The sequence below is a fragment of the Bufo gargarizans genome, chromosome 3, assembly GCF_014858855.1.
Source record: "Bufo gargarizans isolate SCDJY-AF-19 chromosome 3, ASM1485885v1, whole genome shotgun sequence".
Taxonomy (NCBI): Eukaryota; Metazoa; Chordata; class Amphibia; order Anura; family Bufonidae; genus Bufo; species Bufo gargarizans.
In genome coordinates, this window is record NC_058082.1 from 554419302 (window position 1) to 554446264 (window position 26963).

General features: G+C 43.9%; 1 long non-coding RNA gene across 1 annotated transcript; it reads left to right on the forward strand.

Moving 5' to 3' along the window:
- Positions 1–1228: 1228 nt before the first annotated feature.
- LOC122932789 lies at positions 1229–26693 on the forward strand. Its single transcript, XR_006388343.1, has 3 exons — positions 1229–1401; positions 22692–22784; positions 26429–26693. It is a non-coding gene; the product is annotated as an uncharacterized LOC122932789 (long non-coding RNA).
- Positions 26694–26963: the final 270 nt, after the last annotated feature.

Genomic DNA, 26963 nt, shown 5'->3' on the forward strand with positions numbered 1-26963 from the left:
TACAGTGTAGATACTGTCACAGGTCCTGTACATTATTATACAGAGCAGATATTGCAGACATCCCAACCTGCAAAAACTCATTTCAGGGAGGTGCACTTCTCATTTCAGGGAGGTTTTTTTTTCACGAACTTTTTATTACATTTTCCAAACATATGAAGTATCTGCACACTTTTCTCAATGGTGTGGAGGACCGGGCTCATTACCCTGCCCCAAATTATCATATTTATATATATGATTAAAGCATCCAGGGGGTGTGAATTTAACACTGGGGTAAATAATATAATTAAAATGGAGGGTTAAATGTGTAAATGTATTTAAAAAAAAAAATGCATCTCTTTCAATAGTTATATAGCTACTGAATGAGACAGAAGGGATGCCTTTAACATATATATCTCCTTGAGAAGCCAATTTGACCCTAAAGGGTTAATTCAACCTGTAATCTAAACTCTGTCCTGTCACTTCTCTTATCTCTCTGCTCTGCTATCTGACTGAGATAAACCTTTCCGGGAGATATTGTCTCACATGCGGGTGTCAGGGAGCCGCTATCTAATAGCGGGAGACTCCCTGAACCTCCGGGAGAGTTGAGATCCCTGGATATTGTCACAGCTCCTATAGGTTACTGCATAGAGCGGAGCCGCAGCTGGCGGCCGGGCAGTGACAGGGCTGAGGAGTCATGTAGGGACACTGGGGGAGTGGGCTCCATGAGGAGGGAGGACAGAGAGGAGGGGTCTCCGGGCTCCACACCCCTTTCCTCAGCGGCGGTTTCCCCACACGGCGCGCACCCCCTCACCTTCCGTGCCGCGGTCAGTCATGAGGTGATTACCTGCGCTCGGCTCCCGCAGTGTCCTCCTCCTCGGCCCCGCTCACCAAATCCTCCATTCCTCTGTCAGCTGTCACCCGAAATTCCCTCAGCCGGTCCCGCCGCCGCCCGCCATTGGCCAGTCGCCCGCTACCTCACGCGGTGATTGGTTGAAGGGCTTGACAATCAGGGAGTGGCGCCGAGCCACACGCGCGTCCAGGCTACGCCCAAAAACAAATCGAGTGCTCCTCGCTAGAGCCACGCCTCTCTTAATAAAATCCTCCTTTGCCATTGGTTCTCTTCCAGCAAGTTTGTGTTTAAGGAGGCTGCGATTGGTTGATTAGGAAGCCGCTTAATCTTGGTGGGGCGGAGAGTTAAACTGTCTGTTTCTGATTAGTCGGGAGTGACACTCGTTTTTTTGGATTCGTGCGACACTGGTTGCCTGCTGATGGTTCATTTACATACAGCGACATCACGTGTCCAGGCCCGTGTCTCCGAGCTGCGTCACTAGCCGGCTTTGAAGCTTCTGGGTGTTTCTGACGAGTCATTGGTTTGATGGCACATCGATCATTGTCAGCCCCGCCCACTTACGTACCCAGCAGGTTAGTGTGTCCCAGACTGTTCCTGTGTTGTTGTTTTTTATTACGCTCTACGCATTTCTAATTTTCGGAGACTTATTTATTTATTTACTGCCCCGTAAACTGAAATGACCCCTTGGGATGACGGACAGCCGAACGGACCAATGGGAGGCTTTCGTTCCAGTGACGCAGCGAGGACGGTCAGCCTATGGAATAGTGCGGCTGACAGGAGCAGCGGGGAGGTGGGAGAGCAGTCTGGAGCCCCGGCAGGTGGATGAGGTCAGGAGAGCGGAGAGGATGTGCGGCCGAGCAGCAGGACTCCCCCTAGCGGCCGACCCCCGGCAGGACACTGTGTAAATGAGCCAAATATTTCCCGCGCTTTTATCCTGACAGGAATTTTTTGGGGGGAATGGTCCAGATTTCCCACTATGTGTGATCTGGAGGTTTCTACCAGAGAAAACCCTGTTATTTCATGAAACTTTATGATATTAATAAAAAGGACAATTCACAGGTCATGTGGTGGTAGTCAGTGGAACGCTACGTCTCATTCGAGGCCCCCCATTCTGTGATTGCTGGGGGACCCCATTATCAAGTATAAACCCTTCTGCTCCTGCGGAACGCGCCCCCAAACAACGGGACCGCCATGTAAGCCCTGCCCATTTTTATAGTCCCTACAAATTCAGGACTGTTGGCAACGATGGGTCCCAGCGAGTGAAGAGCGAATGGCGACTTCATTCAAAGAGCCAGACGTCTCACCTCGTCCTGTCAATCTCACCTCTGCGCAAGCGCAGAGGATCTGTAGCAGCCACCTCAGCAGTGCAGATGCCAACCGTGCATGCGCCGCTCGCGCTTAGGTACACAGAGGCCTTCTGGCACATGCACAGTCGGCATCTGAGCTGCTCAGGTGGCAGCAGCAGATCCTTTGCGCTTGCGCCGCTGCTTAGAGCAACACTGCAGGCGCGAGATGTCTGGGGGAGTCGAGCAGAGGAGCCCCTGATTCTTCCAGATTAATTTGCTCCCCTCTAGTCCCTGCAGTCGGACCCCACGGATCCTGCATTGGGATCACCCCTTAAAAGAGTTTGTTCCCAGCTGTTGGACCCCCACGGATCATGAGAATGGGGGTCCTGAGTGAACGGAGCAGCAGGTCGCGCGTTCTCTCCATGTGACAGCGGGTGTGGGCGACCTGCCGCTGCCCACCGGGGCACGTGAAAAAAGTGGCTTTGCCTGTTAAGGCAGTTTACGAAACTGAACGCAGACAACATGGCCCAAGGTCAGGCTGCAGGCGACAAGGTCCCTCTCTGGAACCATAAAAAAAGCTGCTTTCTGCCAGAAACGGCTCCACTTTGTCCACAGGCCACGCACGGTACTGCAGCCTCTGCTGTATGACACGTGAAAACAAGATCGTTGGTCTTTTACCTGCTTTAAAAGTTCAGACATACGATTTGTAGCTAAAAAGAAAAATGTAGCATTGTTTTTGTATCCTGCTGCATTTGTTTCCATGCAGTGATATCTATGTGTTTTATACCCCAATGACCCACACCCCAACGGGGGGACAGCAGCATCAGTAGCTGCAGATAAAACCGCACACCGTCCTCGGGGGAAAAATTCCACATTCCGAATGTTGCCTAATAAAATACAGCATGATTGGTGGGGGGTCCTAGCGGTCAGATACTTATTTCCTATCCTGTGGAAAGGGAACCCCTGTAAGGGTTTATGCATATAGCCATAATGATTACTGCCCGAGAAGAACAGGTAAGTACCTGACCAGTGGAGCGTCAGTCCGAAACGACTTTACCGCGCACTGACTCCAAAATGGACCACAAAAAAATTCTTATTAATGGATAGGTTTAATGGCTGTTGCATACGCCTGGGAACATATTTTTAATTATTGCATTTTATTTGGACTAAAAATAATTTTTCCAACAGAATTTTATTAAAAATGTTCAACTTTTTGTCTGCCGTCTTCACTACATCTGCCGGCTGCTGCTTCTTCCCAGTGCTGCTCGTAAACTCTCATCTCACCTAAATTCTTATCAAACATCAGAATATGTTTTAATTGTATATTATCAAAAATTTAATATAGCCACTGAGCTATTCAATAAAATGTATCCGTCCACCTCACTGTGATGGTTGCACATGCTCAGTTTAAATCTTTAACTGTCACCTCCTCTGCTGCCTGTCACCACGACTAGACCTCCACTGCTGCCTGCCACCACGATCAGATCTCTACTGCTGGCTGCCACCATGAACTGACCTTCACTGCTGCCTGCCAACATGACCTATCCTCTACTGCTGCCTGCCACCACGATCAGATCTCTACTGCTGCCTGCCACCATGACCTGACCTTCACTGCTGCCGCAACCAGACCTCCACTTTTGCCTTCCACCATGAGCAGACCTCTACCTCTGCCTACTACCACAGTCAGATCTCTACTGCTGCCTGCCACCATAACCCGACCTCCACTGCTTCCTGTCACCATGACCCAACCTCCACTGCTGCCTGCTACCTTGACCAGACTTCCACTGCTGCTTGCCGCCACAACCAGACCTCCACTGCTGCCTGCCGCCACAACCAGACCTCCACTGCTGCTTGCCACCACTACTAGACCTGCACTGCTGCTTGCCACCATGACTCAACCTCCACTGCTGCCTGCCACCATGACCAGACTTCCACTGCTGCCTGCCACTACAACTAGATGTCCACTGCTGCCTGCCACCACAACCAGATATCCACTGCTGCCTGCCACCAGGACCAGACCTCTACTGCTCCCTACTGCCATGACCAGACCTCCACTGCCTAGCACTACAACCAGACCTTCACTGCTGCCTGCCACTACAACCATACCATCCTGTTCAGTTCTTACTGTGTTGAATTTTGTACGCTCTACTGCTCTGTTCCCTGATTTACAGATTTAGTGCTTCTAGAAAAGTAAGGATTCAGTCTTATCTGCTGTCAAAAAAAGTTAAAATTTTTCAAAATTTGCTATTTTTGCATAGAAGACAGTTCTAGATCACACTAGTAATGATTTCCTGCATTTAGGTATTGGCGTTTATGGATTCGGAATAAAGATCGTATGGGAAGAGGAAATTAAAGTATTCCCATCTGAGACATTGATGTCAGATAGGTGCGGGTCCCATCTCTGTGACCTGCTCCTTGCTCTGTGACCCACACCTATCCGGCATTAATGGCATAACCTAATGATATGCCACCAATGTCTGAGACTTGAGTAGCCCGTTTTTGCAAAATTGAATTTTTGTGCAATGGCCACCAATATGACCAGTCTGCATGTTGTGTGAAGTCAAAAACATTATTAAAAAAGTAAAAACATAGTGGGAAGTAAGGGAAATGATGTCACAGCAGAACTGTGCTAGCAGATTTCACAGAAGTGATATGCCCCTTGCTTATGAGTGAAATGCATCTAGCTGTGCAGCTGAAACAGGGAATAATATAGCTAAGGAGAACATATTGGGGAAGCCCAAAAAAGACCTGTTCCTTCAGTTATGATTGTACAAAGAAGCAAAGACAATTTTTTTTTTACTCAGGTACGCTTTAATATTTTGTAGATTTAAAAAAAAAAAAATTTTTTTTTTTTTTGTGCAAAATTAGAATTTTTGTGCAGTGGCCACCAGTATGACCAGTCTGCATATTGTGTGAAAGTCAGAAATATATTTAAAAAAATTCAGATGGGTGTACAGCCAATAGATGTAGTGGGCAGTATATACTCTGGTGAAAATTGTCCAATGTGTACACTAAATCATGCCTTATCATGCTTTGCAGTTAGAAATATAAGCAGCAATATTTTAGTAAATGACAATTCAATTCAGATTCTACTTTATTTTTATTTTTTGGGATCCAGAATTTTCCCTTATCATTATAAACCTATTCAGATTTTTTAAAATTTTTTGCTGTTTCTTTATGAAATTTTTTTATTAAAAAACAGACACTTAAACTTTTAAGCAGTTCTGTTAGTCATTCCGAGTCTTCGCCTGGAAGGTTTCTGGGTTTTCCATCAGAAGATAATCATACATTTGAGAGATAATTGTGTGTCAGAAAGAAAGTGAAAGGATGTTCTTTGAGCCTCGGTAAGGATATTGGTCTAATTGGCGTCCTTCAGATGAAAAAGGGTTGCTCTGTGACTTCCTGCAGTGGGTCACACTCATAACGGCAGACTTTGAGTTATTGGAAGTGCAATTTTACTCAATCAGGAAAGAAAAAAAAATTGTCAAAATGTGTTCATATCCAGGTGTAGATGTTGTGGCTTAACTATTGGACCCGGGTCCCTACACAGAAGGCCACAATGCCTCATCAGATAGAGGCGGCAGTTCCATCACGCCGCTGTGATAAAATATACCTTTTTTTTTGTTGTTGTACAGATTCACTTTCTTTTGATGTTTCAGAGAGTTTTCCTTGTGTGAATATTTTTGCAATACACACACCTGGGTGCTTGTCTTGTTTCTTTTCAATGCAGGGTAGGACTGCTTGTTTCCGATAACTGTGCTGTGGGAATGAGGTGTTGATCACCTGATGAAAGAGCAACTGGGTCAGCCAAAACGACGATTTCTGGCTAGCGGATTGTGCCGTGTATACAGCGATCTGCCACCTAGAAACATTGATCCAGGAACAAATCCAGGAAACAGGCAGAAAGTCAGTACCTGGGCAGACAACAGAACAGACACATTAGCAGCATAATAGTAGGCTATGAAAACCTATTGCTCAGACACCTTTACACTGGAGAAGGTGCCTAAATTACCCGAATGGGGACAATTAGGGTGCATACTGGTTCTTTAAGAGCTGAAGGGACTGTGTGTGCGTTCTACGGGCGGAGAAAGATAAGCAAGCAGAGGGACAGAACAGGTCCGACAGGCTGACATAACAGAGGAAGGCGGCTCAGCCAAGTACCGGGCGACCAGGTCAGGTGACCAGAATAGTAAAGGCCGGGGGTCACAACTGCAGCATTTTCAGTAGTATATAGTAGTTGCCATTATTAAGTTTTCTCTTGCATTAATTCATTTGCAGTTTGATCTACTTTATAACAAGTAATGCAGTTTTACTTTTTGTATATTCTTAGTTTTAATTAAAAACACACAATCTTACATTACAATCAAACGGTTTGGAAAATTTGAAAAGTTTAGCCCTACTTATTTTTGTAATTCTTACAGTGCACAATATATAAACACCAAAATCTAGCTCCAGATGCAGCAAAATTGCCAAACCACTATAAGCGAAGCCAGAAAGCGCCCTGACATCAAAGCACAATAACAAGAGACACTTGTATGAAATGAAACAAACAAATATTTTTATTGAAACAAAGACGCAGAACATGACATCAAGCTATGGGAACTGTTAGTGGTTGCGTTTCAAGTGGCCGGTACACACCATCGCCATACGTCTTACATGTCACGTAGTTGTAGCGCTTCAAAGTGAGAAGTTTAGAATTTCGCACGTCTCGGACCAGGCTCATGAATTGGCAGAAGCGGCGGTTATCTCCAGAATACAGCACTGTATTCTCTCCTAAGAAGATGAGATCAAAAACTGGTACCACAACCTTCAAATGTAATGACGTGTCTCTAAAAAACAAAGATTACAATTGTCCAGGCTATGGTATGTGAAATCTGGACAACGAAAGAGGGACGTGTCTTTGAACTTCGGTTTTGGCAACGTTTTTTGAAAAGCTCGTGAATTGCAGAGAAAGCCAACAAGTGGATCCTTGACCAAATCAATCCCATTGTTCCACTTCAAGCAAAAATGACCACTGAAGACCACAGAGGTTTAGTGTAGAGACTATCGACTCTTCAACTAGAATATGTTCAATGAGTCTCATACTTTCTGCATGTCCAACAACCTTCCCGAGTTGGAGACATCTTCAAGGTTCTGAGAAAATCCACTAAAATGAACTCGATCGTGAACGCTTTTCATTAGGAAATCGCCTGCAGATTTCACTTGAGGTTCCAGTGCTGCCCAGTCTATACTGAGATCACCTGTACCATTAGCAAAATCTATGCTGGGAGAAACGAATGCAAGGTCACAGGATGGATTGTGACAACCCAGCTGATTGAAAATGGCAAGTCTGTTTGGAAGAGCTGGGAGGGAGGAGAACAAAGAGCAACGTGATAGATGAAAACACAGAATTCATGAAGATCCTAAGAAACTTGTCATGGACTTGAATGCATATAATATTAAGAGAATGTTGGTGGCCCTGATTCATAGGTTTTATATCATAGGTCCTGGACCCTTGTAACAATACAGGGAGTGCAGAATTATTAGGCAAGTTGTATTTTTGAGGATTAATTTTATTATTGAACAACAACCATGTTCTCAATGAACCCAAAAAACTCATTAATATCAAAGCTGAATATTTTTGGAAGTAGTTTTTAGTTTGTTTTTAGTTTTAGCTATTTTAGGGGGATATCTGTGTGTGCAGGTGACTATTACTGTACATAATTATTAGGCAACTTAACAAAAAACAAATATATACCCATTTCAATTATTTATTTTTACCAGTGAAACCAATATAACATCTCAACATTCACAAATATACATTTCTGACATTCAAAAACAAAACAAAAACAAATCAGTGACCAATATAGCCACCTTTCTTTGCAAGGACACTCAAAAGCCTGCCATCCATGGATTCTGTCAGTGTTTTGATCTGTTCACCATCAACATTGCGTGCAGCAGCAACCACAGCCTCCCAGACACTGTTCAGAGAGGTGTACTGTTTTCCCTCCTTGTAAATCTCACATTTGATGATGGACCACAGGTTCTCAATGGGGTTCAGATCAGGTGAACAAGGAGGCCATGTCATTAGATTTTCTTCTTTTATACCCTTTCTTGCCAGCCACGCTGTGGAGTACTTGGACGCGTGTGATGGAGCATTGTCCTGCATGAAAATCATGTTTTTCTTACCTTGCAGACTTCTTTCTGTACCACTGCTTGAAGAAGGTGTCTTCCAGAAACTGGCAGTAGGACTGGGAGTTGAGCTTGACTCCATCCTCAACCCAAAAAGGCCCCACAAGCTCATCTTTGATGATACCAGCCCAAACCAGTACTCCACCTCCACCTTGCTGGCGTCTGAGTCGGACTGGAGCTCTCTTCCCTTTACCAATCCAGCCATCTGGCCCATCAAGACTCACTCTCATTTCATCAGTCCATAAAACCTTAGAAAAATCAGTCTTGAGATATTTCTTGGCCCAGTCTTGACGTTTCAGCTTGTGTGTCTTGTTCAGTGGTGGTCGTCTTTCAGCCTTTCTTACCTTGGCCATGTCTCTGAGTATTGCACACCTTGTGCTTTTGGGCACTCCAGTGATGTTGCAGCTCTGAAATATGGCCAAACTGGTGGCAAGTGGCATCTTGGCAGCTGCACGCTTGACTTTTCTCAGTTCATGGGCAGTTATTTTGCGCCTTGGTTTTTCCACACGCTTCTTGCGACCCTGTTGACTATTTTGAATGAAACGCTTGATTGTTCGATGATCACGCTTCAGAAGCTTTGCAATTTTAAGAGTGCTGCATCCCTCTGCAAGATATCTCACTATTTTTGACTTTTCTGAGCCTGTCAAGTCCTTCTTTTGACCCATTTTGCCAAAGGAAAGGAAGTTGCCTAATAATTATGCACACCTGATATAGGGTGTTGATGTCATTAGACCACACCCCTTCTCATTACAGAGATGCACATCACCTAATATGCTTAATTGGTAGTAGGCTTTCGAGCCTATACAGCTTGGAGTAAGACAACATGCATAAAGAGGATGATGTGGTGAAAATACTCATTTGCCTAATAATTCTGCACGTAGTGTATATTTGACTACTATACTGTAGATTCATCATCTTAGAAAAAATTTTTGTAAAAAGTTGCAAAGAACTTAAATACCTTTCGGTTCTTTCTGTAAATCCCACAGAGTTGTATGTCTAACCTCTGCTCCATATAAGCTCCTTCTTGCCACGCTTCTACTAGTTATCATGCTGGTCGCCCAGTAATCCAACTTTTATCCACATCAGAAAGCAGAGATCTTGAAAATTGTGAGAAAACACAAAATGAACATTAGAAGAACCTCAAGATAATTAATCTTTATGATGTCAGAGCTAATCAACATTTTTGGGTTTGGTGGTATCCATGCTGGATGTCTCCCTGCGCTGGACAGAAAAAAAAACTACATTCTTAAAAAATGGCCATACACAACTGGTATCTGGGAACTAAGCCTAAGACTTTAAAGCAGACTACTAGAAATGAATCCAGTTCCAAAAGAAATGTCAGACTTGTCTGATGCAACCCTAGTCTGGATAAAAAAGCTCCAGAAACTAATGCATGGTCTTTAAACAAGTATGCATGGGTCTCAACAAAGCTACGTGTTTTGAGGTACTTTTCACTTCTTCAGGTCAATTCGAGGCATATGGATCAAGTGAAAACGGGATTCTTTGAACTTCTTCAGGTCTACAAAGATGTATACGTCTATTTTCGACATGAAGTAGAAGTACAGACCTGCTTTGTTTTGTGAGGCAATCAGTAAAGCTTTAAACATCTAGAAGAATTTCTAGAGCTTCTTTATCCATATGAAGAGGTTTGTGCCAGGTGAATGCCTTTTTTCTTTTCAATGTAGATTCCTGTCTAGTCTTCTGATTCTCAAGATCCCAGAAGAGGAGAGCACTCACGGTCAATCACTGGCAACATCCTCATTAAATATATGCTCTAATATATGGTCACACAACACCTAAAGGTGAGAGATCCCGACACTGATTTCATACTGCATGCCTTGTAGGTCTCCACCCTGTGTAGTATCTTTCTGTTAATATTTAGGCATACGCCAATGAGGATAGCAAGAATGATATGTTTGATGAAAGTCCTGTACCAGACCTGTTTTTTCTTCACTGCATGTGAGTGAAGCTGCTCAAGAACCTCTGACAGATTCATAACTGCAGACGGTGTAGCTTCACTAGAGCCCTTCTAGGACCTTCCACCCAGTAATTTAAACAGGTGGCTATTGCACTGTGCCTGCCGAGAGAGGAGATGAGGGTGAGTGATCGCCATGTCCTGCCCAAGAGACTGAAGCACCACAGCCCCTCAATCAAGATCTTGCATTAGACAAACACAGATTAAAACAGCAGGAGAAGTCTATAGCAAATGGATACATTTTGAATAAAAAAAGACTTCAGCACCAAGATGTTCTGCAGCAGAACTGTATTTACTAACATTACATCCTGGAAATATTCCAACTGTGGCCAATTTAATAGAAAGCTGGTTCTGTTTCATGGTATGACAGAAGACTGTAGGAAGCCCATATAATCACAGGGTAGACAGCACATGCAGAGGTCACCTAGAACCCAAATGCCCAGCTGCTATAAGAGCGCAGTGATAGCCACTGTCATTGAGAACTCCCTATACCCCCTTCCCAAATATAGGTCCACCATAATGCAAGGAGAAACCTATCCTAGATCATACGCACTAAGGTTCCAAAATATTCTCCAGCGCGTAGAATGCCGAGGAGCAGTCCGTGTGTTTCTCCATCCGGCGTGCTGTAACCGAGTGCTGCTCTGATCACTGCAGTTTCTATCATTGCTGTCGCCATTATAAAATCACAGAATTGTCCAATGCAGGTTTCCGTCTCTTACAAATCTATTTAGATCGTGGTCTCGTGAACCCTGCAGGGCAGAAGAAAGTGTCCTTCATTTGTTATCTTGACTATTGTTAATTTATCTTGTAGGGAAGAGGATCCTGGGTCGTTTTTTTATGCTTCTGATGCCTGTAAAAGAACCAGAACAGACTTGGATTAAGAAAGTCCATTACACCGGCCAACTGCACCCCTATTAATCTGCGTCTAAATATAATAAACAATATGGATCGATGCATGAAGTGTAATTCAGTAACCTCAATCCCCATGGCTCATGTTTTATTAATAGGACAAAACACTCTCCTATTTAGTGCGGACCTACGTTCATCAAGAGATTTATTGTTCAGGAATAGAATTCTAGAACTACAGTGAAGATTGACATTTATACAGTAACTACGCAGTTAGGCTCAGGTTGTGTAGTAGTTCTCTATGGGCACTGTGTTGGCTCTCATTAGTAGATGCCACAAGGGATCTCTTATCCAAGAAGTCAGAACAGGCGACTTGAATATAAGAGGCAACAAGTGTTTAGTCTATTCATAGTAAATTGAGGATGGAGGGGAACCAGCACCAACATGTTCTTATGTTGCCAGGACTTAGTTTTCTAAAGATGCTGCTGTCACCTCCGCCAATTTCTGCATTATGTAGTTAAATAACGGAGGTGCATGCACGCTTTGTGGTGGAAGCCGAGGACTGTGCACCTCACTTTACTGCACATGCACAATGAAGCGAGGTGTACTGTCTTAGACTGCATCTACACCCGAAGCAGCCAGGCTCACCTCCCAAACTCACCTCGAGTAAGATGAAGCCGAGGATGGTTCACCTTGTATCACTATGAATACACAAAAGAGAGGGCTGCATTTCAGAAAATATAGTTTGGAATTTGGTCAGGATTAATCTATCTCCTACCAATTAAATATTTATCAGCTATATGCCTCTATCTATCTATATCTATTGTAGGAAGGAACAAGGGGTCGTCATTGATGGTCAGTACGTGTCACTGAGGTTCCTGGCCTCGGTGAGGTAAGAGCCGGTTTTTCTCAAAGTGTCAGTTTTGCAGATTGAAGTCTGACACTTCAGCTGTTTTAGTATGGCTGCAAAGCTAACCCGGGACGGCTCCTATTGGGAGTAGTCAAAGTAATGGGTGGGTGGCTACACCCCACGTTCCAGGCCGGGTCTTGGTTTGGGATATAAAACACAGGCAGCACTGTCAGGTGGGGTGGATTACTCCTCTCTGACAGTGGAGCGTTGCCAGTCTCTGTTGGGGCCTGGGAGTTTGGGCCGGGACTAAGGCCTGCTACCTTGTTTGTGTGAAAGCACATGGATTCTGCTTTATACAAGGACTTTTGCGTTACTGCCTGGTGTAAACGAACACCAGAATCAATAGTTTTTTCTGGAAACTGTTTTTTTTTTTTTGTCACTTAATGTGCAAATAAACACTGAACTGTTTAAGTTAAAGACTTTGTTATTGCCTCTATACTGCGTCCGATAACCTGTCTACCAGAGCGAATCCCCACTCTATCTATCTATCTATCTATCTATCGCCTGTATATATACAGTGCCTTGAAAAGGAATTCATACATACACTTGAACTTTTCCAAATTTTTTCACGTTACACCCACAAACTTAAATGTATTTTATTGGGATTTTATATGATTTACCAACACAAAGTAGTATGTGTGAAGTTAAAAGAAAATTATACATGGTTTTCAATTTTTTTAAATAAATACAAATATGAAAAGTGTGGTGTGTATTTGTCTTTATCCCCCTGTACTGTGATACCCCTAAATATAAATTCTGTGTGACCAGTCGCATGCAGAAATTAGTATAACTACAGCTGCTATGTGAAGGCCTCAGAGGTTTGTTAGAGAACATTAGTAATCAAACAGCATCATGAAAACCAAGGAACACACCAGACAGGTCAGGGATAAAGTTGTTGGGAAGTGTAAAGCAGAGTTAGGTTATAAAAAAAATCCTAAGCTCTGAAAATCTCAGGGAGCATTGTTCAATCCATCATCAGAAAATGGAAGGACTATGGTACAACTGCAAACCTACCAAGACACGGCCGTCCACCTAAACTGACAGCCCAGGCAAATCGAGCACTAATTAGAGAAGCAACCGAGAGGCCCATGGTCACTCTGGAGGAGCTGCAGAGCTCAGGTGGCTGAATCTGTCCACAGGACAACTATTAGTCATGTACTCCACGTGGCAAGAAGGAAGATTTTTGAAAGCAGTCATAAGATGTCCCATTTGCAGTTTGCCACAAGCCATGTAGAGGACACAGAAAACATCTGGAAGAAAGGGCTCTGGCCAGATGAGACCAGTGAAAAAGTGGAACTTTTTGGCCTAAATGCAAAACACTATGTGTGAGAAAACTGACACTGCACATCACCCTGAACATATCATCCTCACTGTGAGACATGGTGGTGGCAGCATCATGCTGTGGGGAGGCTTTTCTACAGCAGGGACAGGGAAGCTGGTCAGAGGTGATGGGAAGATGGATGGAGCTAAATACAGGGCAATCCTGGAGGAAAACCTGGTAGAGGCTGCAAGAGACTTGAGACCGGGGCGGAGGTTCACCTTCCAGCAGGACAACGACCCAAAACATTCTGCCAGAGCTACAATGGAAGGCTTTAGATCAAAGCATATTTAAAGGGAACTTGTCACCTGGATTTTGGGTATAGAGCTGAGGACATGGGTTGCTAGATGGCCGCTAGCACATCCACAATACCCAGTCCCCATAGCTCTGTGTGCTTTTATTGTGTAAAAAAACTGATTTGATACATATGCAAATTAACCTGAGATGAGTCAGAGCTTGAAAATATGACTCTTTTATGTTAATTTGCATATGTATCAAATCGGTTTTTTTACACAATAAAAGCACACAGAGCTATGGGGACTGGGTATTGCGGATGTGCTAGCGGCCATCTAGCAACCTATGTCCTCAGTTCTATACACAAAATCTCGGTGACAGGTTCCCTTTAACCCCTTAGGGACACAGCCTTTTTACACCTTAGGACCAGGCCATTTTTTGCAAATCTGACCAGTGTCACTTTAAGTGCTCATAACTTTAAAACGCTTTGACTTATCCAGGCCGTTCTGAGATTGTTTTTTCGTCACATATTGTACTTCATGACACTGGTGAAATGAAGTCAAAAAAATATTTTTTTTTGCACCAAAAAATACCTAATTTAACAAATTTTTGGAAAAATTAGCAAATTTCAAAGTTTCAGTTTCTCTACTTCTGTAATACATAGTAATACCCCCAAAAATTGTGATGACTTTACATTCCCCATATGTCTACTTTATGTTTGAATTGTTTTGGGAATGATATTTTATTTTTTGGGGATGTTATAAGGCTTAGAAGTTTAGAAGCAAATCTTGAAATTTTTCAGCAATTTACAAAAACGACATTTTTAGGGACCAGTTCAGGTCTGAAGTCACTTTGCGAGGCTTACATAATAGAAACCACCCAAAAATGACCCCATCTAAGAAACTACACCCCTCAAGGTATTCAAAACTGATTTTACATACGTTGTTAACCCTTTAGGTGTTGCACAAGAGTTATTGGCAAATGGGGATGAAATTTGAGAATTTCTTTTTTTTGTCAAATTTTTTATTTTAACCCATTTTTTCCACTAACAAAGCAAGGGTTAACAGCCAAACAAGACTGTATCTTTATTACCCTGACTCTGCCGTTTACAGAAACACCCAATATGTGGCCGTAAACTACTGTACGGCCACACAGCGGGGCATAGAGTGAAAGGTGCGCCGTTTGGTTTTTGGAGGGCTGATTTTTATGGACTGGTTTATTTACACCATGTCCCATTTGAAGACCCCTGATGCACCCCTAGAGTAGAAACTCCCTAAAAGTGACCCCATCTAAGAAACTACACCCCTCAAGGTATTCAAAACTGATTTTACATTCGTCGTTAACCCTTTAGGTGTTGCGCAAGAGTTATTGGCAAATGGGGATGAAATTGGAAAATTTCATTTTTTTGCCTTATTTTCCATTTTAACCCATGTTTTCTACTAACAAAGCAAGGGTTAACAGCCAAACAAGACTGTATCTTTATTACCCTGACTCTGCCGTTTACAGAAATACCCAATATGTGGCCGTACACTACTGTACGGCCACACAGCGGGGCGTAGAGTGAAAGGTGCGCCGTTTGGTTTTTGGAGGGCTGATTTTTATGGACTGGTTTATTTACACCATGTCCCATTTGAAGACCCCTGATGCACCCCTAGAGTAGAAACTCCCTAAAAGTGACCCCATCTAAGAAACTACACCCCTCAAGGTATTCAAAACTGATTTTACATTCGTCGTTAACCCTTTAGGTGTTGCGCAAGAGTTATTGGCAAATGGGGATGAAATTTGCAAATTTCATTTTTTTGTCTAATTTTCCATTTTAACCCATTTTTTCCACTAACAAATCAAGGGTTAACAGCCAAACAAGACTGTATCTTTATTACCCTGACTCTGCCGTTTACAGAAACACCCAATATGTGGCCGTAAACTACTGTACGGCCACACAGCGGGGCATAGAGTGAAAGGTGCGCCGTTTGGTTTTTGGAGGGCTGATTTTTATGGACTGGTTTATTTACACCATGTCCCATTTGAAGACCCCTGATGCACCCCTAGAGTAGAAACTCCCTAAAAGTGACCCCATCTAAGAAACTACACCCCTCAAGGTATTCAAAACTGATTTTACATTCGTCGTTAACCCTTTAGGTGTTGCGCAAGAGTTATTGGCAAATGGGGATGAAATTGGAAAATTTCATTTTTTTGCCTTATTTTCCATTTTAACCCATGTTTTCTACTAACAAAGCAAGGGTTAACAGCCAAACAAGACTGTATCTTTATTACCCTGACTCTGCCGTTTACAGAAATACCCAATATGTGGCCGTACACTACTGTACGGCCACACAGCGGGGCGTAGAGTGAAAGGTGCGCCGTTTGGTTTTTGGAGGGCTGATTTTTATGGACCGGTTTATTTACACCGTGTCCTGTTTCAACCCCCCTGATGCACCCCTGGAGTCGAAACTCCCTAAAAGTGACCCCATTTTGGAAACTACGGGATAAGGTGGCATTTTTTGGGGGAGTATTTTTAGGGTAAATATAATTTTTGGTTGCTCTATATTACATTTTTGTGAGGTAAGGTTACCAAAAATTGAAATTCTGATATTTCATCTCCATTTGCCATTAACTGTTGAGGAACACCTAAAGGGTTAATAAAGTTTGTATAATCATTTTTGAATACCTTGAGGGGTGTAGTTTCTTAGATGGGGTCAATTTTAGGGAGTTTTTACTCTAGGGGGGCATCAGGGGGGCTTCAAAAGGGATATGGTGTCAATAAAAAAGGCCATCAAAATCGGCCTTCCAGAAACCATGTCGGTCCTTTCCTTTTGCAGCCTCCCTTTTACGGATACAGCAGTTTACGACCACAAATGTGGCGTTTCTGTAAACTGCAGTATCAGGGTAATAAATTTTAACTTTTGTTTGGTTGTTAACCCTTGTTTTCTTACCGGAAAAAACGGACTGAAATGGAAAAGTGCCAAAAATAGCGGTTTTGGCACCGTTTTTTTGTTTTTTTTTTAACCGTGTTAATCTGGGTAGTTAGGTCATGGGATATTGTTATAGAGGAGATTCTTACGGACGCGGCAATATCTAATAAGTCTACTTTTTTTTACAATTATTTAGGTTTTTGACTATATTATCTTTTTTGATACAACTTTTTTTTTTGGGTATCTCTAAAGTCTAAGTGTAATTTTTTTTATTTTCTTTTAGCCAATTATCTTATGTGGGGGCTCATTTTTTGCGGGATGAGCGGACGGTTTTATTGGCACTATTTTGGGGGCTATATGACTTTTTGATCGCTTGCTATGAAACTTTTTGTTATGTAAGGTGACAAAAAAAAATTTTTTGCACCTATTTTTTTTTTTTTTTTTTTACTGTGTTAATCTGGGGGGTTGGGTCATGGGGTATTTTTATAGAGGAGATTCTTACGGACGTGGCGATACCTAATAAGTCAACTTTTTTTTTACAATAATTTAGGTTTTAGACTATATTATCCTTTTTGATACCCTAAAAAAAAATTTGTATCTCTAAAGTCTAAGAGTCATTTTCAATTTTTTTTTTTATCTGATTATCTTATGTGGGGGCTCATTTTTTGCGGGATGAGATGACGGTTGTATTGGCACTAATTTGGGGGCTATATGACTTTTTGATCGCTTGCTTTTTATTATGTAAGGTGACAAAAAAAACTTTTTTTGCACCTTTTTTTTTTTTCTGGACCGTGTTAGGCTACTTTCACACTAGCGTTCGGGCGGATCCGTTCAGAACGGATCCGCCCATAATAATGCAGACGGAGGCTCCGTTCAGTACGGATCCGTCTGCATTATTTTAGCAAAAAAAAGCTAAGTGTGAAAATAGCCTAGTACGGATCCGTCCAGACTTTCAATGTAAAGTCAATGGGGGACGGATCCGCTTGAAGATTGAGCCACATTGTGGCATCTTCAAACGGATCCGTCCCCATTGACTTACATTGAAAGTCTGGACGGATCCGTACGGATCCGCACGCCTCCGCACGGCCAGGCGGACACCCGAACGCTGCAAGCAGCGTTCAGCTGTCCGCCTGTCCGTGCGGAGGCGAGCGGAGCGGAGGCTGAACGCCGCCAGACTGATGCAGTCTGAGCGGATCCGCCTCCATTCAGACTGCATCAGGGCTGGACGGCTGCGTTCGGGTCCGCTCGTGAGCTCCTTCAAACGGAGCTCACGAACGGAATACCGAACGCTAGTGTGAAAGCAGCCTTAATCTGGGGGGTTAGGTCATGGGGCATTTTTATAGAGGAGATTATTACAGACGCGGCAATACCTATGTCTACTTTTAATAAATTATTTTAGTTTTTTTGGGTGTCTCAAGTCTGAGAACCATTTTTTTTTTTTATCCCATGTCAGTCCTAAATTGGGATATAAATTTAGTACTCCATGGAAGTGTGATACTCCCTGAAGCAACCGTCAATGCAGAGGCCCGGATGATCGGGGCATGTGTCGCACTGAGTAGTCGTGTCCTTCCGTATCCCCCTCCTGCGACACACTCTGCACTTTTTTTGGGTTCGTCCCTTCTTTCCAGTATGGGGGACCACACCTGGAAAGTGTTGGCCAGGGACGATCCGGGCGCCTACAGTTCCCGAGGTACTCCGGCCTGCTCTTTCCCGGTCCGAAAAGATCAGGGCCTTGAGGACTGCCTCATAGAACTGGAGGAATGTCCCTGTGCTGCCAGCGCTTCGGGATAGTACAAAAGAGTTGTACATGGCAACCTGCACCAAGTAGACCGCAACTTTTTTGTACCATGCCCGGGTTTTGCGCATGGCGTTATATGGCTTGAGGACTTGATCCGAGAGATCAACTCCTCCCATATACCGATTGTAGGCGACGATACAATCGGGCTTGAGGACCGTTGCCGCGGTACCTCGCACAGGGACAGGGGTGATGCCGTTACCATGAATTGTGGACAGCATAAGGACATCCCTCTTGTCCTTATACCTGACCAGCAACAGGTTTCCAGTGGTAAGGGCACGGGTCTCACCCCTGGGGATGGGTACCTGGAGGGGGTGGGCAGGGAGGCCGCGTTGATTTTTCCGCACGGTCCCACAAGCGGACGTGGATCTGGCGGCAAGGGACTGGAACAAGGGGATACTGGTATAAAAGTTATCCACGTACAAGTGGTAACCCTTATCCAGCAGTGGGTACATAAGGTCCCACACGAGTTTCCCGGTAACACCCAGAGTGGGGGGACATTCTGGTGGTTGAATCCGGGAATCTCGCCCCTCGTACACACGAAATTTGTAAGTGTACCCTGAGGTACTCTCACAAATTTTGTATAGCTTCACGCCATACCTCGCCCGCTTGGAAGGCACATACTGGCGGAAAATGAGTCTCCCCTTGAACGCAATGAGAGACTCATCAACCACGACCTCCCTTCCAGGTACATAGGCCTCCATGAATTTGGCCCCAACGTGATCGATGACCGGCCGTATCTTGTACAGACGGTCATGGGCAGGATCACCTCGGGGTGGACATGCTGCATTATCGGAATAATGCAGACATTTCCTGATGGCCTCAAACCGGGAGCGTGTCATAACCGTACTGTAAAGTGGGGTCTGATATAGGACGTCCCCACTCCAGTACAGCCTGGCACTGGGTTTCTTGACCAGGCCCATATGCAGCACGAGGCCCCAAAATGTCCTCATTTCGGCTGCACTGACCGGCGTCCAGCCACCGGGCCTGGCCAAAAAGGAGCCCGGGTGTTGAGCGACGAACTGTTGGGCGTACAGATTCGTCTGCTCCACCATCAGATTTACCAGTGAGTCACTGAAAAAATGACAAAAAAAGTCATATTCAGTGTAGCCCACTGTGGAAATCTGGATTCCTGATTGGCCTACAAAATCAGGAATCACGGGCTCGTATCGCTCTGGGCTACACCAGACAAGTTCACCGGCAGGGTGCTCCGGTGGATTTAACTGGTGGGCCGGGAAACCAGTACGAGCCCCAGAGCTGCTCGTACTAGTGTGGGCCACAGGGTCCCTAACATGGCGGTCCCCTTGCTCCGCCTGGCGGCGTCTCCGCCGCCTTGGGGGCTCATCATCATCGCTAGATGATGAGGAGGATGCGGATGACAACAGGAATGTGGGGTCATCCTCATCCTCACTGGGACTCTCGGACTCGGAGGCAAGCTGGGCGTATGCCTCCTCGGCCGAGAACGTCCGGCGGGCCATAGGGGAGTGTGTGTCTGCGTGTATATGTGCGTGTGTGTAACTCTTTATTTGGTGTGCGTGTGTGAGGGGGCACGGGTGTTCACGAACTCACCCTAAAACTAACAGAAAAAAATAAATAAAACTAACTAAAAAAAAGGGCAAAAAAGTGAGGAAAAAAAATTCAAAACTGCTGATCAACCGTCCGAAGTTGATCAGCGGTGGGGTGTGCGATGCGCTTACAGTGGCCGGACGCTAAGTGCCGGTCACAGTCAGCGAACTCAAAAAAAAAAAAAAAGCACCCCAAAAAAGGTGGGGGGGGGGGGGGGCAAGTGGCAGGGGGAGGGGGGCAAGTGGCAGCACCCCTGGGGGGTCTAGGGTCACACAGCTGTGCTGTGGACCCCAGACACCCTAACTAGGGTGATGCAATAAAAAGTAAAAAAAAACTAACTTTCCCTTTTTTTTCCCTGCCTATCCCAAACTTTCCCTAGCTGTCCCTATGTACCTGATGGGGTGCTGGGGCACAGATCGGGTCCTGGGGGCACAGATCAGGGGTGCTGGCAGCGATGGTGGACACAAGCAGGCAGCTCCTCTCTCCTCCGGCGCTGGAACACAAAAGGAGGAGGAGAGGGGCGCCTGCCTCTTTTGAATCTGCCGCCGCACCGCCCCCTGACCAATCAGAAAGCGATCCTGAGTGGTGATGTCACCATCACCACTCAGGATCGCTGGATGGTGATTGGTGGAGTGAAATCACACCACCATCACCATCCTGTTCCGGGTTATCGGGTCTTCAGAGACCCGAATAACCCGGAAACGCAGAAAACCGCAGGTCTGAATTGACCTGCGGTTTTTTGCGATCGCATACATGGGGGGGTCACCGGACCCCCCGACGCATTTGCCCCAAGTGCCTGCTCAATGTTTTGAGCAGGCACGGGGTTCCGATCGCCGCCGGCCGCGCGGCGGTGATTGAAAATGCACAGGGCGTACATGTACGCCCTGTGTCCTTAAGTACCAGGGCACAAGGGCGTACCTGTACGCCCTGTGTCCTTAAGGGGTTAAAGCATATTCATGTGTTAGAATGGCCCAGTCACAGTCCAGACCTAAATCCCATTGGCAAGATTTGAAAATTTAGGTTCGAAGACAATCTCCATCCAATCAGACTGAGCGCAAGTTCTTCTGCAAAGAAGAATGACCCAAAGATTCAGCCTCTAGATGTGCAAATCTGGTAGAGACATAACCCCAAAAGACTGCAGCTGTAATTGGTGAAAGGTGGTCCTACAAAGTATACAAATTCAATACTCACTTTCCAAATTTTTTTGGGGGGGTCTATCACATAAAATCTCAATAAAATACATTTAAGTTTGTGAGTGTAACATGAAAAAATGTGGAAAAGTTCTAGGGGTATGAATACCTTTTCATGGCACTGTATATATAAATTATCTATTATCTCCTATTACATACCTAGCTATTTGATATCTTTTTCTCCATATCTATCTAATATCTATCTATGTATCTCATATCTATCTATCTATCTATCTATCTATCTATCTATCTATCTCAGATCTATCTATCTATCTCTTACCTTTCCATATTTATCTATTACTGTGTTATCTGTATATATCTCCTACTGATTAACCTATATATTTATCAGAAATAGTAAAACACTTTTGATTTGGCATCTGATAATTCAGAAATTCTGTTAATCCAGATCTCTCGTACAGCACAATCCCAAAACCGAAGAATTAAAATGAAATATTCTAATTAAAAACAACACCATATTACAGTAACATATTTTGTGTGAGCATTATATTTTGAACTCTCTCCACCATTTTTATACATGTTCCATACTGGCATCTGATAATGCAGAATATCTGATAACCGGTTAATATCTAGTCAAATTGATACAGTGTTACAGAAATGTTACCGTATAGCTGTAGCTTTCAATGCAATGTGTCTCTGCATTAAGCGAGCAACGTCTTGCGTTGTCGCTGTAGAATACGCTTCTTGCCAGTAACATTTTGAGGCATACATTGCAGTAAATATATAGAACGCCCACACACCCACAACCCCTTTACAGTTTACACTTGAGAGAGACGCTTTTACACACAACAAACAGATGTGCCGAATGAATCCGCCTACTGTCTTTTCGCTGTCAGTAGTATGCGCGAGCTATGATATAGAGACTCGTCTGTGGGGGGAAAAAGGCTTCATACTCCAGGTGGAAATAAAACTGGGCACAAGCAGCGAGTGAGGATTGTGGTATCATCATGTGCCAGGAAAAAAAAAAAAAAAAAAACATAAACTACAAACTAAAAATGAAAAAATGAAATAAAAAATAACGAAAACCGCCACCTGTTATGCTTGTGCTATCAACGTTGGCTAATTTTCACATTTCCGTTAACATGGACATTCTAAGCAGATGTTTTTGATTAAGCCATGAATTTTTTTGTGTTAATGGAACTAATGTGAGTGCTTGATGTGTCGGGGTGGGGATGATTGGATCTGAAAAGTACCATCGTTATAGTAACATAGTCATATGTTGCAGTAGAAACTGAACTTGTCGAGGGCTGTGACGAAACATGACGAAGCGAGAAACAATTATTTTCACTAAATGATTTATTTTACTTTGTATCTTTTTGTGCTTTTTGCATTTTGACAGCTTCTGTAAATGACATAGTCAGGGGAGTACATACAAATAATTTGGCCCCATAGCAAGATTCTGAATTGAGCCCCTCATGTTCGAATGCGCCTGTTTTGGCACTACCGTGATTTTTGCTGTTGTGCGCCTATGACAGAGCAGAACAGCGAATGTCACTACCGCAGATGTGAACAATGCCTATTATACACCTCAGCTACTGCAGAACATCACAATAGTGATAAGAGAACTACAAGTCTCATCATGACCAGTTTAGCCCTGTTTTGCTAATTGTTTTCAGAAAAACTGTGATTTTTTTTTTTTAGGTCACCATTGGTCTCCACTTGTGTCAAGAGATGCGTGAAAGTTTAGATCAGTGGCGGACCGGACTAGCATAGGAATGGCAGTGGATCGGTGAGGTATGGGATTTTGTAACTTTTTTTTTTTTTTTACACAGGGAAAGTATTTCCTCTTGTACAGATCACCTAGTAGGCATAAGGAGTCTAAGGCTACTTTTACACTTGCGTTGTTGGATGTCAATATCTGTATTTAAACAAAAGCCATAAAATCTTGCACTTTTCGCACTGGCCACTAAGCCTAATAATAGTCACCACTTCTTGGTCTGCACAGATCACTTTCCTGCAGTTATCTGCTTATCTGTCATTATAATCCTGCCTGTAATGGTATCACCTCTGTGTATGGATCCAGGATGTCTAGTTATACCAGGTCATCTCTAGCTCTCCTGCAGGGTGCCAGGTGGACGTCCTGAGCCGGGGGCATCCATGCAGTGTACTTGTATGGTGATGAGTGTGAACTACCTACAGCGCTGTGCATGTACAGTGCACATCGGGAAGGGGTTAAATTATCTCACCATACCTGTGGAGTGCGCGGGCTCCTGTTGATGTCCTATCATAGCCGTCTTTTCTTTAGTTAAGCAGATGCCTCCCCACCTCTGTTCCCGTCTCTCCCTTACAGCAGTCTTATAGACAGAAAGAAACTGCAGCTGCATCTCCCCCCTACCCCTCCTTGTCTGTTTGCCCTGTTACAATATCCTACAGGCAGAGAAAAATGTGATATCAGATTATCTACTAATAAGATATATTAGAGAGCTACATACATCCACATCTACTATTGAATCCCTTTTAAATTCTCTAAAACCTTGGATTGCAGCCAGAGGTGAGCGCTCTGCGGTTCCGTGTGTTTCTGCATATAGAGGAGGAACGTGTTTTGTGTAGGATGTATTTTCACAAAGCAGATTGCTAATGTTTACAGGAGAGATTTAACCTGAAAACGCTTTAAGGGAGAATGAAATGAACTCATGTTCATGAATACAAAGACGAAGATTTGATGGTCCCGCGCACGCCCTGCTCCTCTGTGACTAATACCTGCGGTATATAAAGGGGTAGCATAAATATACTCAACCGGATTAGCTAAAGATGCTCTTTATCTAATGCAGACAGGGCAGAGCACTAATAATATGTCCACGCAGCTCTTTATGGTCTGTGTGACCCGTTGCATGCACTTTACATGTTGTGTGCGGTCTGCTGCGTCTGCAGCCATTGTCTAGGACCAACAAGTGAGATTAGACAGCCTTACCATGCAGTCAATGGGACCATCAAAATGCGTTTAGATACAATGTATGAGCAAAGAAGCACATTTGGTTTTTAGGTCCATCATTAATTCCTTAGATACATACAGGCAGCCATCAATTCCCCAAATTTTTTTTGCCTTCAAGTTGCCACTAGGGGGAGCTCGGGAGCTTCCTGTGTGCGGAATATACATTGCACTCAGTAATACCTTATGCCTCTAGTGGTGGCAGACAGGATTGCACCAGATAAGTTTATAGAAGAGATTTGGAAGATTTTTAGATTAAAAAAAGAAACAAACTTAAAACATACCCAAAGTGGCCAAATCAAATTTGATGCTGGGGACTAGACAGACAATGGTATATCACTGACAGTAGCAGGAGGGAAGAGTGTGCACCGGCAGGGGGAGAATGCTGCACACTGCTTACCCGCCATTTATTGGTCTTGGAAGGGTAAGAAGTTCTTATGGGTGGTTACAATGTTTTATGCTATTTCTACCATTGGCCCCCATTAGAATGCAAGCTCTTGTGGCCACAATTTACATAGGCAGGGATGGATTTGGCATTTCCGTGGCCTCAAGCAGAGTTATGTCAGGGGCCCCTTTCTCACAGGTAAGTTCTGCCCCATAACACTGTCGTTATTGTGCTCTCCCACAGTATAATGCCCCCTTATGTGCCCCAAAATGGAATAATGCCCCCTTATGTGCTCCTCACTCAATATGATGCCCCTTATGTGCCCCAAAATGGAATAATGCCTTCTTATGTGCCCCTCACTCAATATGATGCCCCCTATGTGCCCACAACACGATAATGCACCCTTATGTGCCCCAACACAGAAAAATGCCTCCTTATATGATATGATGTCTCATATGTGCCCACAACACAATAATGCCTTATATTTGTGCCCTTCACACAATATGATGCCCCATATTTGCCCACAACACAATAATGCCTTGTATTTGTGCCCTTCACACAATATGATGCCCCATATTTGCCCACAACACAATAATGCCTTATATTTGTGCCCTTCACACAATATGATGCTCCATATTTGCCCACAACACAATAATGCCTTATATTTGTGCCCTTCACACAATATGATGCCCCATATGTGCCCACAACACAATAATGCCTTATATTTGTGCCCTTCACACAATATGATGCCCCATATTTGCCCACAACACAATAATGCCTTATATTTGTTCCCTTCACACAATATGATGCCCCATATGTGCCCACAACACAATAATGCCTTATATTTGTGCCCTTCACACAATATGATGCTCCATATTTGCCCACAACACAATAATGCCTTATATTTGTGCCCTTCACACAATATGATGCCCCATATGTGCCCACAACACAATAATGCCTTATATTTGTGCCCTTCACACAATATGATGCCCCATATTTGCCCACAACACAATAATGCCTTATATTTGTGCCCTTCACACAATATGATGCCCCCTATGTGCCCGCAACCCAATAATGCCCCCTAACATTCCCCAACACAGGATAAGGCCTCTTTAAATGCCCCTCCCATGATATGATGCCCCTTATATGCCCATAACACAAAATGATGCCTCCTTATGTGCCCCTCACACACTATGATGCCCCCTATGTGCCTACAACCCAGCAATGCCCCCTTATGTGCCCCAACTGAGAATAATCCATCCTTGTGCCCCCAACATATTATGATGCCCCTTTATGCGCCTCAACACAAAATAATGGCGCATTATGTTGTCTCTCACACATTGACACCCCCTTATGCCCACCAACACTACCTGGTGCCCCTTTCTTCTCCACACCTAGCCCACATTCCCATGACAAACAGCAGATCTCTCAGTGTAGATGTCCTCTGGTCTGTCCGGCACAGCCGGCCTGATGACATCACTTCACTGCACCTGCCAGCGCCAGACCACCGGTCGCTGGGTGAATGGCGGAGCTGCCGGCTGCCTGCTTCATCAATGTATTCAGCTGTGTGCCGTTAGGAGAGCCATGGTGTCTGGAGGCCACATGTATTTGCATGGGCCATGTGGTTACCAAACTCACCCCTGCATGGTATGAAAAACGTTTCTGTGTAGTCCCCATGCATTCCGAATGGAAAGAGATCCGTTCAGGATGCATCAGGATGTCTTGCGTTCTGAACACAAAACTGCTGCAAACTGTCATGAAAATGGAAAAAAAACAGATATCACTGAAAACAGCCTAGGAGCCTAAAAAAACTGATCCATCATCATTGACTTTCAATGTATTTAGTGACTGATCCTCATTTTTTTTTTATTTCACACAACCACATCCTAACGGGACAGATACATCCTGATGTGCAAAATCAAAACGGATCCGTTTAATTCCGGTATTGAGATCCTCTGCCGGATTTCAATACCGGAGTTAACAACCCAAGTGTGAAAGTAGCCTAAGCAACACTGTATAAAAACATTTTAATCAATAATGTTTCAATTTTATGTATTTTGACAGTGACTTGTGGATGGTTGAGAACTTGAAGGTGGAATATGAAGTTCGGTGAACACAGGTGCAGATTTCATGACGTTTCAAAAGTCACAGTCCAAGAATCCGGCTCTGTTCTCACCATGGATAGTCATAGTGCTCCATCTACTGGCGGGATCATGTAGTGCAGCATTTACATCCCTGAATTTCTACCAGTTGACATCTATGGGGGGTTACCGTGATATGGGTGCTCCAAAAAAAAAATCCCGGAGGCCATAGAAAGTGAGGTTAGGAGATGTTTGAGTTCAACCTGTTTCTGAGTTATTTTATTCATTTCTATAGCACCTATACAGGTGAAACTCAAAAATTTGAATATCGTGCAAAAGTTCATTTATTTCAGTAATGCAACTTAAAATTATAATATTGTGAAAAGGTTCAATATTCTAGGCTCAAAGTGTCGCACTCTAGTCAGCTAATTAGTCCATAGCAAAGGGGACCCAAGATTGAGACTTTGGGGTTTCATAAGCTGTAAGCCATAATCATCCAAATTATACCAAATAAAGGC